The sequence below is a fragment of the Colobus angolensis genome, unplaced genomic scaffold (genome assembly GCF_000951035.1).
Source record: "Colobus angolensis palliatus isolate OR3802 unplaced genomic scaffold, Cang.pa_1.0 Scaffold153, whole genome shotgun sequence".
In the NCBI taxonomy this organism is placed as follows: Eukaryota; Metazoa; Chordata; class Mammalia; order Primates; family Cercopithecidae; genus Colobus; species Colobus angolensis.
The window spans coordinates 4,522,847-4,535,534 of record NW_012114633.1 but is presented as its reverse complement, the minus strand read 5'-3'; positions in this window follow the sequence as shown (position 1 = coordinate 4,535,534).

Below are 12,688 nucleotides of genomic sequence, written 5' to 3'. Positions count from 1 at the left end.
TTAAACAAATTTTGTATTCCTCAGACAAAACCCACTTGGTCAGTAATTTTTATGGTTTATGAAGTATTCTTGGATTCAATTTGCTATCATTTTGTTATGAATTTTTGCACCCATGTTCACAAGGCAGGTATGCTTGCTATGTTCTATTGGTTTAAAACCTTAGTCCGATTTTAGGATCACAGAATACAAATCTCAAAGAATGAGCTTTATTTTTATTGATGAGTTGATATAGTATGGATATTACATCTTCTTTATTTAATCGAATTCATCAGTTACCTAGAATTAAACTTCTTTTTATCTGCAAGATATCTTTTTATCTGCAATAACATTGTTTTTAATAGACCTATGGCTGTTCAGGTTATCTATTTCTTCTTGAGTAAACATTATAGTTTGTGGTTTTTAAGGAACTTGCCTATTTCATGTATATTGTCAAATATACTGACAAAAAGTTTTTATAATATCCGTTACTATCATTTTAATAACTGTAATATCTGTGCTGATGACACTTTTCTCATTACTGTATTGCTAATTGGTTTCTTCTCTCTTTTTTCCCCCTATCAGCCAGATTAGAGTGTTACCAATTTTATTGGTCACCTCAAAAACCAGCTTTTGGTTTCATTGTTTCCCCTGTGGTTTTCCTGGTTGATATTGCATTTATTGTTGCCTTTACATTTATTATTTTCTATCTTGTGAATTTCATCTATGCAGCCTCTAGTTGAGCTCACTTATTTATCTAATTTCATAAGCTTTACCTTTTAACAGGGTGTTTAGTCCATTTATATTTAAAGTTATTATTATTAAAATTAGCTTTCAATCTATTTCTGTAAGTTTTTATCTGTTTATATATCTATCTATTAATATATATTTTTCTGTACCATTTGAGAATTATATACACTATAAACCTTTGCCCTTAGAAACTTTGATGTGTATTTTCTAAAAATGAAGAGGTACTCTTATGTAATCCCAGTACGATTATCAATTTTGTAAGTTTATATTGATACATTACTTATATCTATTTTACCATCTATACCTTAATTTTATCAGTTGATCAATTAATGTCTTTTACATCATTTTCTGCTGTCAGACAGGATCCAGTCTAGAGTAAGATAGTGTGTTATCTGGCATGTATCTTTATTTTCCTTTAATCTGGTACACTTTCACAGTTTTTTAAAGAATCTTTTATGACATTGACAATAAAAATCACCTTTTAGACTCACATTTTTCTTTATTTTTGTATTTGATGTTTCCTCATGATTGGATTATGGTTACGTATTCTCACCTAGAACACTACATAGTTGGTTTTATGTCTTTCTAAATTATCACATCTGGAGGTACGTGTTGTCCATCTCTTCTTCACTGATGATGTTAAATTTTAGATCACCTGGTCACAATAGAGTGCTCAAATATCCATTGAATAATTACTGATTTTTTTCTGCATTGAAATTAATATGCAGCCTTTGAGTGACACTTTAAGACACTGCATATATTCTCCGAATGAAAAGTTCTTTCTAAGGTTAGCACAGACATGAGCCTGCCTAAATCAATATATTACATATTTACCAAATGATTATTTTCCAAGTCTAACATTTCCTCCACGTTTGTCAGTTAGTCCTCAATTTTTACCTTAAGGAAGATATCTCTTTTCTCCATTTATTTATTTCTCTATTTATAAATTCCCATTTGTTCGGAAGATTATAATTAATTAAGGTATGTAATTATTTTGGTGCTCAAATTGTCCTAGATTTGGCCAATTAGAGCCCCTTCAGCCTGGTACCTGTATCCTTATGATACACCTCCATTGTTTTTGTTTTGTTTTGTTTTGTTTTTTTAGTACTTCCTTACTTTCAAGCATAACCAGAAGGGCCACAATCATCTTGAACCTATACCTCAGCCCTGCTATTAGACATGTTTTCAAGGTGCCCTGTCATTTTAATGAAGAGAAGTAACAGAGAACAAAACAAGTGCATCCAGTGTGTTTGTTGCTATTGCTATCTCTTCTTGAATGAGGGTATATATTTAAATATCATATTCATAAGTTACTTTGATTAGTTTGTCATTTAATTTATTTCCCTTCCTTGTGGTTATGATATTCAAGAGAAATGCAATTAGATCCACTTGTTTCAGTGTTCTTTCAGTTTTTTAGTCATACTTCCCCTTTCACATTTCTATTAATTTATTTCCAAAATAAACGATGTAGACTTACACTGTTTCAAATGCCACAATTATACAAAGGGTATACTGAAGAAAATGTCATTCTCTCCCTTTATGACTCCCACCTTATTCTCACTTAAAGTTTTTCTACCACTAGTCTTTTTGAACTATGGTGAAATTTCATATAGCAAGCCATGACAGCATTTGAACTTTGTTACTGTTTGTCACTACTTGGTGATAAAAGAGTGGTATGTATTTTCTGAAGTATAAATATGTATATGTATGGTTGTGCATCATCAAAATGAAGACAAAAATATATAAAAGTGTCATAGAGAACTCATTGACCTCTGGTAATTTATCTGTGGATTAAAGTACAAGAAATAAAGTACAAGAAATTAAAATAAGAAACTTCTTATTTTCTCTCAGGAATCTTACTGCATAATACAGAAAGAAAGAGATAAGGAAAGAGAGAAAGAGACAGCAAGAGAGAGAGAGAGCAAGAGAGAGAGAAAGCAAGAGAGAAAGAAAGAAGGAAAGAGAAGGAAGGAAGGAAGGGGAAAGAAGAAAGAAAAAGGAAGGAGAAAGAAAGAGAAAGAAAAAAGAAAGGAAAAGAAAGAAACAGAAAGCAAAAGAAAGAAAGAAAAAGAAATAAAGAAAAAGAGAGAAAGAAAGAAAGAAAGAAAGAAAGAAAGAAAGAAAGAAGGAAAGAAAGAAAGAAAAAGAAAGAAAGGGAAAGAAAGAAAGAAAGAAAGAAAGAAAAAAGAAAGAAAGAAAGAAAAAGAAAGAGTGGGCTGCCATTTTTTTGTTTATAAACCATTGCTTCAGCTCTGCAACAGTATATATTTTTCATGGGGTATATAAATAAAAAGTTATATGTTGAGAAAAATAAGTAGTGTATGATGTAGGTTACAGTGAATACAATGCATGCCTATTCTTCCTAATGGTATGAATGTGGCCAAATATAAGAAAAAAACCGTACTTAGCTAACAGGTTTTATTGTTCATATTCCTCATTTGAGTTTTGCTAGAGAGTGTACTTATTATACCAGATTATTTATTACCTGAAGAATTCATAGAAATTCAATAATAATATTCAAATTATGGATATAAAATAAAATAGGAATACCCAATACCTGTTTCCCAAATCTCTTCTTCCTTTCCTCTATTGCACTCCTAATCCAGTCAACACTTCTGGTTCCTACATCCCAAACTTGTTCAATACTTTTTCAATCTGAAAATTCAATTCTGACTCAATTCCTCTTCCAAGTTATGTTATATGTTAATTACACATTCTTTCCCCTCACTTCTAATATCTCACTTTCATATATCAAGTTTTGTTAGTCACATCATAATTCTAGAAATTACATTGCAATAAATTGAAAATTTTGAGGTGAATCCAACATATTATCAAATTGTTTTAGTAACTGAAGCAAAGCAGAAAAACAATAAGTAACCAGTATCAGACACTTGGATTTAAGTAACAAAATTTGATTAAATTTTATTTCCTTAGCATTTCATAACTTAATTCTCCTTCCCACATATTACCCTTTCATTTAGTTAGAAAATAGTTGTCTTAGTCATAAATATCTAAGCAGAACTATAAGGAAAGTATTACATTAAAATGTGATTAGAGATATTTTGACTGTGGCAAATAAAAAAATTCCAGGCACAATAAAAATAAAAAACAAATAAAATGTTCCTATGTAGACTCTGTATTTTTAAACTGTTGCTGTTGTTTTGTTTTTTCAGTATATATATAATTTTGTTAATGTGATACGAAAGAGAAAGTTCTATTTACTAATATATGAGAGATTCTCATCAGTTATTTGTCTGAAGCATGAAGATCAAGTTCAGTTCTCTAATAATACCAGATGGTCTGCTATCCTTCTATATTAGCTCATAGTCTGAGGAGAATTCTAACACGTGGCAGACTCAGTAAAGAGTTGAATTCCAAATTCTTAGCAGAGTTCTGAAAGATGGCAATAACATTTTGACAAGGAAAAATAATACACAGGTCTTGGCGGCAGTTTCTCAGGCTCAAACTGGTTCCTCCCTCTTTCTTCACCCATGTTTCCAACTTTTATTTTTTTTCAAATTGGTGTTTTGGCTTTGAGAAAAGTGCACAAACAAAAAGCCTCTTATTGGTCTATACATCCTTGAGAGTCTACCCTACCCTATCTGTATCACTCTAGTGGGTGATTTTTGTTCCCTTTAAAATAGCATATTCTTGCCAGCCTTCTACCTTCTTTTTCCTGCTTTATTTTTCTTCTCACCAGTTACAACCCTTTGATATACTATCTATTTTACCTATTTAATGTTACTGTCTTTATAAATGGAGATGTCAGGTCCACGCAGGGCTTCCAGGTCCATGCAGACTGTTTGGAAATATTTGCCTCTGTTTCCTTGAAAGGTAAAAGCAGATAAGAAATTTGATCAAAGTTAAGGAAAACAAGAAGAGATGCTAAGCCTTTGGTGGTTTGGAGTTGTTTGGGAAGTCCAAAAATATTTGAAGTGTTGGGCATCCCAGTAAGCTTTGAATAGGTAGTTTTAGAACAATTGAGAACACTTATTTAACACAGTGACTAATAACTTGATTGCCCAATAGTTGATACTGCCTGAAGATGTAAGCAATTTGATAGTAATTCTCATAATAAGATAATTAAGATAAAATACAGTTAGTTTAGAATTACTTGATTAAAATAACAGGAGACATATTGCAGTTGAAAGAGACAAACACATATTGAGACAACCTTTGAGAATCAATACATCCATTTCTACCTGTGATATCACTGTCGATCTCTAGGTGAATACAAGGCTGGCTGGACCATGTCCTGGCCTGGAGGGCATTTTGAATGCTCTCACTAAAATATAGTAAATGTATTGAACAAGTAATCTATGCATACTCACAAAGTTTACCTCTAGCTATCTGTCTTATGTGTTAATTTTCAGATATTTATTTAGCACCCATTATGGCCTAGGGAGAATATTGGGTTATTTAAACAAAAGAATGACTTAAGCATAACTGTTGAGATACTCTTTGCTGCGTTTTAGACATGTTTTTATTATCCAATGAAAAACTTTAAGAAAGTTTATTTCCATGGGTAATCTAAGCTGACCGTCTTTTAAAACAATAAAATCTAATTCTACATCCTCCCTTCCATTCATTCTTACTCTTTCTCTCGTTTACTTTTAACAAACATCAAGCACATACTAGAAGCTAGGGGCTATGCTGACTTTTAGGGATCTAGGTGTGAGTGAAACAAACAAGATGAATATCTGCTTGATTCTCAGACTCTATTAAAGTTAATAGATAAATCATCCGTTTAAATAACATGATGACTGTTTTGAGAAAGTGTAGATGCGTATGAGAAACAACTGACTTTTCTATGCTTCAGAGAAAACTTCCCAAACTATGGCCATCTGACAATGAAAAATGGATATGAGATAGTCTGATAAAGTGGGTTGTGGGAAGAGTGTCAAGTAGAATATATTTGATAATCTTGAGGTTAAGAAAGAAGGTGATCAGTTTTGAGGAACTTAAACTAGTTCAGCATGGTCAGAATGAAGACTAGCACATTGAGATCTGAGACAACAAAGTGAGATGAGGAAGAATTAGGTAATCCTTAAGGTGTAAATTTTTATCCTATAGGTGGTGAAACGTCATTGACAATTTATGAGTTGGAGAGTGGAAGGATGAGATTTGGATTTTAGAACAATTTCTTAAGAAAGTAAAGAAAATAAATATTTTTAAAAAACTGAAAACAGGGCTAGAAACTTGGAAGATGTTATATAAATCTAGGCAACAGCTAGACTATAGTGATGATCTCTGGGGTAGCGATGTTCATAGATTTGACACAATGAATACATAAACGTATTTAAGTTGCCCATGAGACATTCAAGTGGATGCATTTAATAAACAGTTGGATATATGACTTAGCAATTGGAAAAGAAATCAGAAGTGAAGTCAGTGTTTGAGTTTATTTTGTGATTCATTTATTTAAAAAATATTTGTTTATGACCTACCATGTCCCATATTGGGGACTGAAAGTAGCTACTGGTACTGCAAAAAAGAACAAAGCAAGCAATGTTTATAAGTTCTTATAAGCCAGTTGGAGAGAGAATAACATAAAAAGAGGTAAAATAGATAGTAGACCAAAGAATCATAAATAGTGAGAAGAAAAACAAAGCAGGATAGAGAAGTAAGAGTGCTGATAAGAATATGCCATTTTAAATGAAAGAAAAAAGTACTCACTAGGATTATATTTGAGCAAAGACCTGAAGAAGATGAGAAAGCACACCATCACCATGAAGCCATTGGGAAGGAGCGATCCAGGTGGCAGAACCAGAAAGTTCAAAAGCCCTAGGCAAGGATATGCCCAATAAATAAGTAAGGATATGTCCAATATATAAGGAAGGATACATTGGTAATTAAAATAATAGAATATGGTTTCAGGTCTTAGATTTAAGTCTTTGATCCATCTTGAGTTGATCTTTGTGTAAGGTTAGAGACGAGAATCCAGTTTCATTCTTCTACATGTAACTTGGCAATTATCCCAGCACCATGTGTTGAATAGGGTGCCCTTTCCCTACTTAAGGGTTTTGTTTGCTTTGTTGAAGATCATTGACTGAAAATATTTGGCTTCATTTCTGGGTTCTCTATTCTGTTCCATTGGTCTATGTGCCGATTTTTATATGAGTACCATGCCGTTTTGGTGACTATGGCCTTATAGTATAGTTTGAAGTCAGGTAATGTGATGCCTTCAGATTTGTTCTTTTTGCTTAGTCTTGCTTTGGCTATATGGGCTGTTTTTTGGTTCAACATGAATTTTAGGATTGCTTTTTCTAGTTCTCTGATAATGATGGTGCTATTTTGATGGGAATTGCATTGAATTTGTAGATTGCTTTGGAGGTATGGTCATTTTCACAATATTGATTTTACCCATCCATGAGCATGGGTTGTGTTTTCATTTGTTTGTGTCATCTATGATTTCTTTCATCAGTGTTTTGTAGTTTTCCTTGTAGAGCTCTTTCAACTCCTTGGTTAGGTATGGTCCTAAGTACTTAATTTTATTTTATTTTTTGCAGCTATTGTAAAAGGGGTTGAGTTCTTTATTTGATTTTTAGCTTGGTCGCTGTTGGTGTATAACAGAGCTATTGATTTGTGTACATTAATTTTGCATCCTGAAACTTTACTGAATTCATTTGCCAGTTCCAGGAGCTTTTTGGATCAGTTTTAGGGTTTTCTAGGTATAGAATCATATCATCAGCAAACAGTGATAATTGGACTTTCTCCTTACCAATTTGGATGCCCTTGGTTTCTTTTTCTTGTCTGATTGCTCTGACTAGAACTTCCAATACTATGTTGAATAGAAAAGCTGAAGGTGGGAATCCTTGTCTTGTTCCAACTCTAAGGAGGAATGCTTTCAACTTCTCCTCCGATCAGGATAATGTTGACTGTGGGTTTGCCATAGATGGCTTTTATTACCTTAACTTATGTCCCTTCTCTGTTGATTTTGCTGAGGGTTTTAATCATAAAGTGATGCTGGATTTTGTCAGATGATTTTTCCGCATCTACGGAGACGATCGGGTGATTTTTGTTTTTAATTCTGTTTATGTGGTGTACCACATTTATTGACTTGTAAATGTTAAACCATCCCTACATTCCTAGTATGAAAACCACTTCATCATGGTGGATTATCTTTTTGATATGCTGTTGGATTCAGTTAGCTAGTAATTTGTTGAGGATTTTTGCATCCATGTTCATCAGAGATATTGGTCTGCAGTTTTCTTTTTTTACTGTATTCTTCTTTGGTTTTGGTATTAGGGTTATGCTGGATTCATAGAATGATTTAAGAATGGTTCCTTCCTTTCTTTTCCTGTGAAATAGTGTCTTAGGCAAAGACTTCGTGACCAAGAACCTGAAAGCAAAAGCAACAAAAATTAAAAATGGACTTAATTAAGCTAAAAAGCTTAGCAAAGGAAAAGAAATAATCAGCAGAGTTAACAGACAACCCACAGAATGGGAGAAAATCTTCATAATCTGCACATCTGACAAAGGACTAATATCCAGAATCTACAAATAATTCAAATAAATCAGCAAGAAAAAAGCAAACAATCCCCTCAGAAAGTGGGCTAAGGACATGAATATACAATTCTCAAAAGAAGATATACAAATGGCCAACAAGCATATGGAAAAATGCTCAACAACACTAATTATCAGGAAAATGCAAATGAAAACCACAATGCAATACCACCTCACTCCTGCAAGAATGGCCATAATCAAAAAATAAAAAAATAACAGATGTAGGCATAGATGCGGTGAAAAGGGAACACTTTTACACTGTTGGTGGGACTGTAAACTAGTACAACCACTATGGGAACCAGTGTGGAGATTCCTTTAAAAACTAAAAGTAGATCTACCATTTGATCCAGCATTTCCACTACGAAGTATCTATCCAGAGGAAAAGAAGTCATTATACCAAAAAGATACTTGCACACACGTTTGTGGTAGCACAATTTGCAATTGTAAAAATATAGAACCAGCCCAAATGCCCATCAATCAATGAGTGGATAAAGAAAGTGTAGTAGGTATATACCACGGAATACTACTCAGCCATAAAAAGGAATGAAATAATGACATTTGTAGCAACCTAGGTGGAATTGGAGACTATTATTTTAAATGAAGTAACTCAGGAATGGAAAACCAAACAACGTATGTTCTTACTCATAATTGGAAGCTAAGCTATGAGGACACAAAACATAAGAATGATACAATGGACTTTGGGGACTAGGGAGAAAGGGTGGGAGTGGGATGAGGGATAAAATACTACAATATTGAGTACAGTTTACACTGCTTGGGTGATGGGTGCACTAAAATCTCAGAAATCACCACTAAAGAACTTATTCATGTAATCAAACACCATCTGTTTCCCCAAAACCTATTGAAATATAAAATAAATTTTAAAAAAGAAAAATATCATAGGATAATAAAGAAGGAATAGAAGAAGAAGGACAGGAGAAGGAGGCAGGCAGGCAAATAGGCAAGCAGGCAGGCAAGACAGAAAGAAGGAAGGAAGGAAAGAAGAGGAGAGGAGGGGAAGGGAGGCAAGGAAAGGGAAGGCAAGGGAAGAGAAAAGAAAAGAAAAGGTATTCTTTCCTTTAAAATAAAGGTATTACTTTAAAGGTATTACTTTAACGGTATTACTGCCAAAATATCCATTTAGATAAAACCTTCCTCACATGCATTACAATATTGCCTGTCTCCCTTGTGTAGTATATAACATTCCACTTTTACTGGTAACCATTATTGACAGAACTGTGGGATAGGGTATATTCAGGTTTTTGCAGATGTGCTTGCTCTAACTCTGAGTATTTTAAGGGTACTAGGATTATGATCTGTACATAAAAAAGAAAAACTAGTCTGCCTTTTATAGTGTTTTTATCTATTCTATTTCCTACTTTATATCATAGAAAAACTGATCTGAAACCCATCTAACTTTTTTCATATCAACTAATATTGTGCAGCCATATTTCTCTTCACCATATTCTTGTGCAATCAACTTTTTTACCAATGATTTTACATTTATCTCTTATACAACTTTATTAGTCTAATAGAAAAACAAAAAACTTTTTTCTTTTAATCTTAAGGCTATCATGCAACGTGTAGCCTGGTTTTACCTACAAATTTGATATGAATTTTTGCTATGTCTACTAATCGTTATTCTATAGAAATATTAGTAAAATAATTTCATACATCTTATTTCAATATCATTTCACCAAGAGGTCTTAACTTACCTGGCAAGGGATAATATGAGCTTTGCCCAAATTCACTAACATGAACCCTGCAGTATCAGGAAGTAGGTTGAGCATCTCTGCTTATTCTCAAACATGTAGAATTGTCCAAGCATATGGTAGCAACTTTGCAATTTATGCCCTATCATTTTAAGTACACTCACCCTTCTTTACACAAATAAGTGTTATATCATGTTTCAATTTACCACTTTATAAGTGAGAGAATTTATGCCAAGAGTAACCAAATAATCTGTTTAATATTAACTAGATTATAATGTATTTAAGGCTAGGGCTTATGCATTGCTTTTCTGTTTATATCCTCACAAACTCAGTATGGTGCTTTGCATACAGTATGTATTTGAATAGTATACTTAACTAATTGAAGGAAAATTGTTTGAGCTGTAAATTATACCACTATCCACATAGAGGCACTTACTTAAATGATTGGAAAGTAATTTGGAGGCAATATGTACAAAGTGGATAATGCCCTTGAATACCCAAATCTATAAAGTGAAAGTAAATGACACATCCATCAAATGATTAATGTCTAAAAATTGGAATTTGGAATTTGGTTAGCTGTTTTTATTTATTTAACTGTTGATAATGTATGATGTTCCCCAGTTTAACTGTCTTTCATGTTCTTCAACTGCTTTTTGGCACTGCATCAATTATATATACATATGTATGTACACACACATAACTATATGTATATGTAACAATTAAAATGTTATTTTGGGCCGGGCGCGGTGGCTCAAGCCTGTAATCCCAGCACTTTGGGAGGCCGAGACGGGCGGATCACGAGGTCAGGAGATCGAGACCATCTTGGCTAACATGGTGAAACCCCGTCTCTACTAAAAAATACAAAAAACTAGCCGGGCGAGGTGGCGGGCGCCTGTAGTCACAGCTACTCGGGAGGCTGAGGCAGGAGAATGGCATAAATCTGGGAGGTAGAGCTTGCAGTGAGCTGAGATCCGGCCACTGCACTCCAGCCTGGGTGACAGAGTGAGACTCCGTCTCAAAAAAAAAAAAAAAAAAGTTATTTGGAGCAAAAAATTTTCTTTGAAGAAACCGGGGAATTTATCAAGCTTGAAAAAGTGATAAAGAGATGTCTAAGTTGAGAAATGTTGGAAAGTCTGGGAGAGTGTTGTAAAGAAAAACCTATGATCCTTTTGGAAATACTTGCCTAAGTATGTCATTTCAGGACAGCTCCCTGCCACATAAGTAAGTTTTGTTGGAAACTGTGTTCATTTGTGCACTGTCAGGGTGGGATCATTTTATACAGTTTACAACGTGGACAGGCCCTAAGGGGAGGGAAAGCCTAAATTTTCACTTTCTGGCTTTACTCAACTAATCTAAGCTTAATACTGACTACAGTAAAACTTGGATTATCCTAACAGATTTTTAGAAAAATAAAAATAGGATTAAAAATTCTAGTTTAGTAGAAGAATGTGAGTCTACTCATTCAGATCTTTTGTATTCCATTGTATGGTCACACCATCTCAATTCAAAACAATAAATGTAAAGGAGCCTTCTATTGACTTTTAAATTTCATAGAGTACTGAGTTTTTCTCTTTTCTATTATTTACTTTTATTTTTGCAATCACAACAGAAAGAATGTGTGTTTGACTGGATCCTCACATATTTTTCAAAAACACTCTTGGAACTTTTCTACGGAATTTACTTTAGGATCATTTTATGAGACATTCAAAAAATCAGAATCATTATCATATATTCATATTTTTTAATGCAATGTCAAACCACAACTTGCAACAAATTGCTTTTGGCATTTAAAAAAAGTTAAGCCTACCCTCAATGGTTCCACCAATAAGAACATGAAAATAATATGTTTTGAACAAATAAATGATTGAGAAAAAATTGAACAAAATGTAGTTGCTCAAAATTATTCCATCAAAGAGGAAACCACTCATTTGAATATATAGTTTTGAATATATTTCAAAACATAGGGCTATTAAATTCACATAATATATTGAGATTAAAAGAATGGATTCCAGAACCAGACTTCCTGGATTAGCATTTGGCTCTGTCATTTACCAAGTGTGTATCTTAGACAAATCAGTTTACTCATTTTAAAAAAAAGCATATAAAAGTAGTACACATTCATAAGAATGTGATGAGGGTACTTTCTATGTGTGTGTATGTGAGTGTGTTTGTGTGTGTGTATAGTACCTAGTATGCACAAGCCCTATTCTAAGTTGACATATGTGTGCATGTGTATCCATAGCCATTATTATTCAGAAATGCTTTATTAATTATAAAAAATCATCTACGATTATTTTTTCATAACAACTTTTTCATACTGATAAAATCAACATACGTAGCTCATTTCATAATTCATCACTAAATAGACATTTACTGAGCAACTTACATGCCAGGAACTTCATCAGATATTAGATATTTAATATTTCTCAGATTTTATTTCGAGATGATTGAAGCGCTCTGCATAACACTTTTGAGGGCTAACTACTTAAATCGCACAGTCAAAAACCATTTCTGAGACTACTTTAACTGTGAAAGACTGTCTTCCTCTTCTTCACTCAACCCCATTTTTTGCCTTTATCTATGCAAACTAACATTTGTGAGCCAAGCTTTTTCTTACAAGCTTTTGGAAAAAAAAATTATCTCTCGGATAGAGATCCAGAATAAACAGTTCAAATAAGATAGGCTTTGGGAAAATGTTAATAAACTTGCCTCTGGCAAATTATTTGAGTTTCCTTGTATTTCTTTCA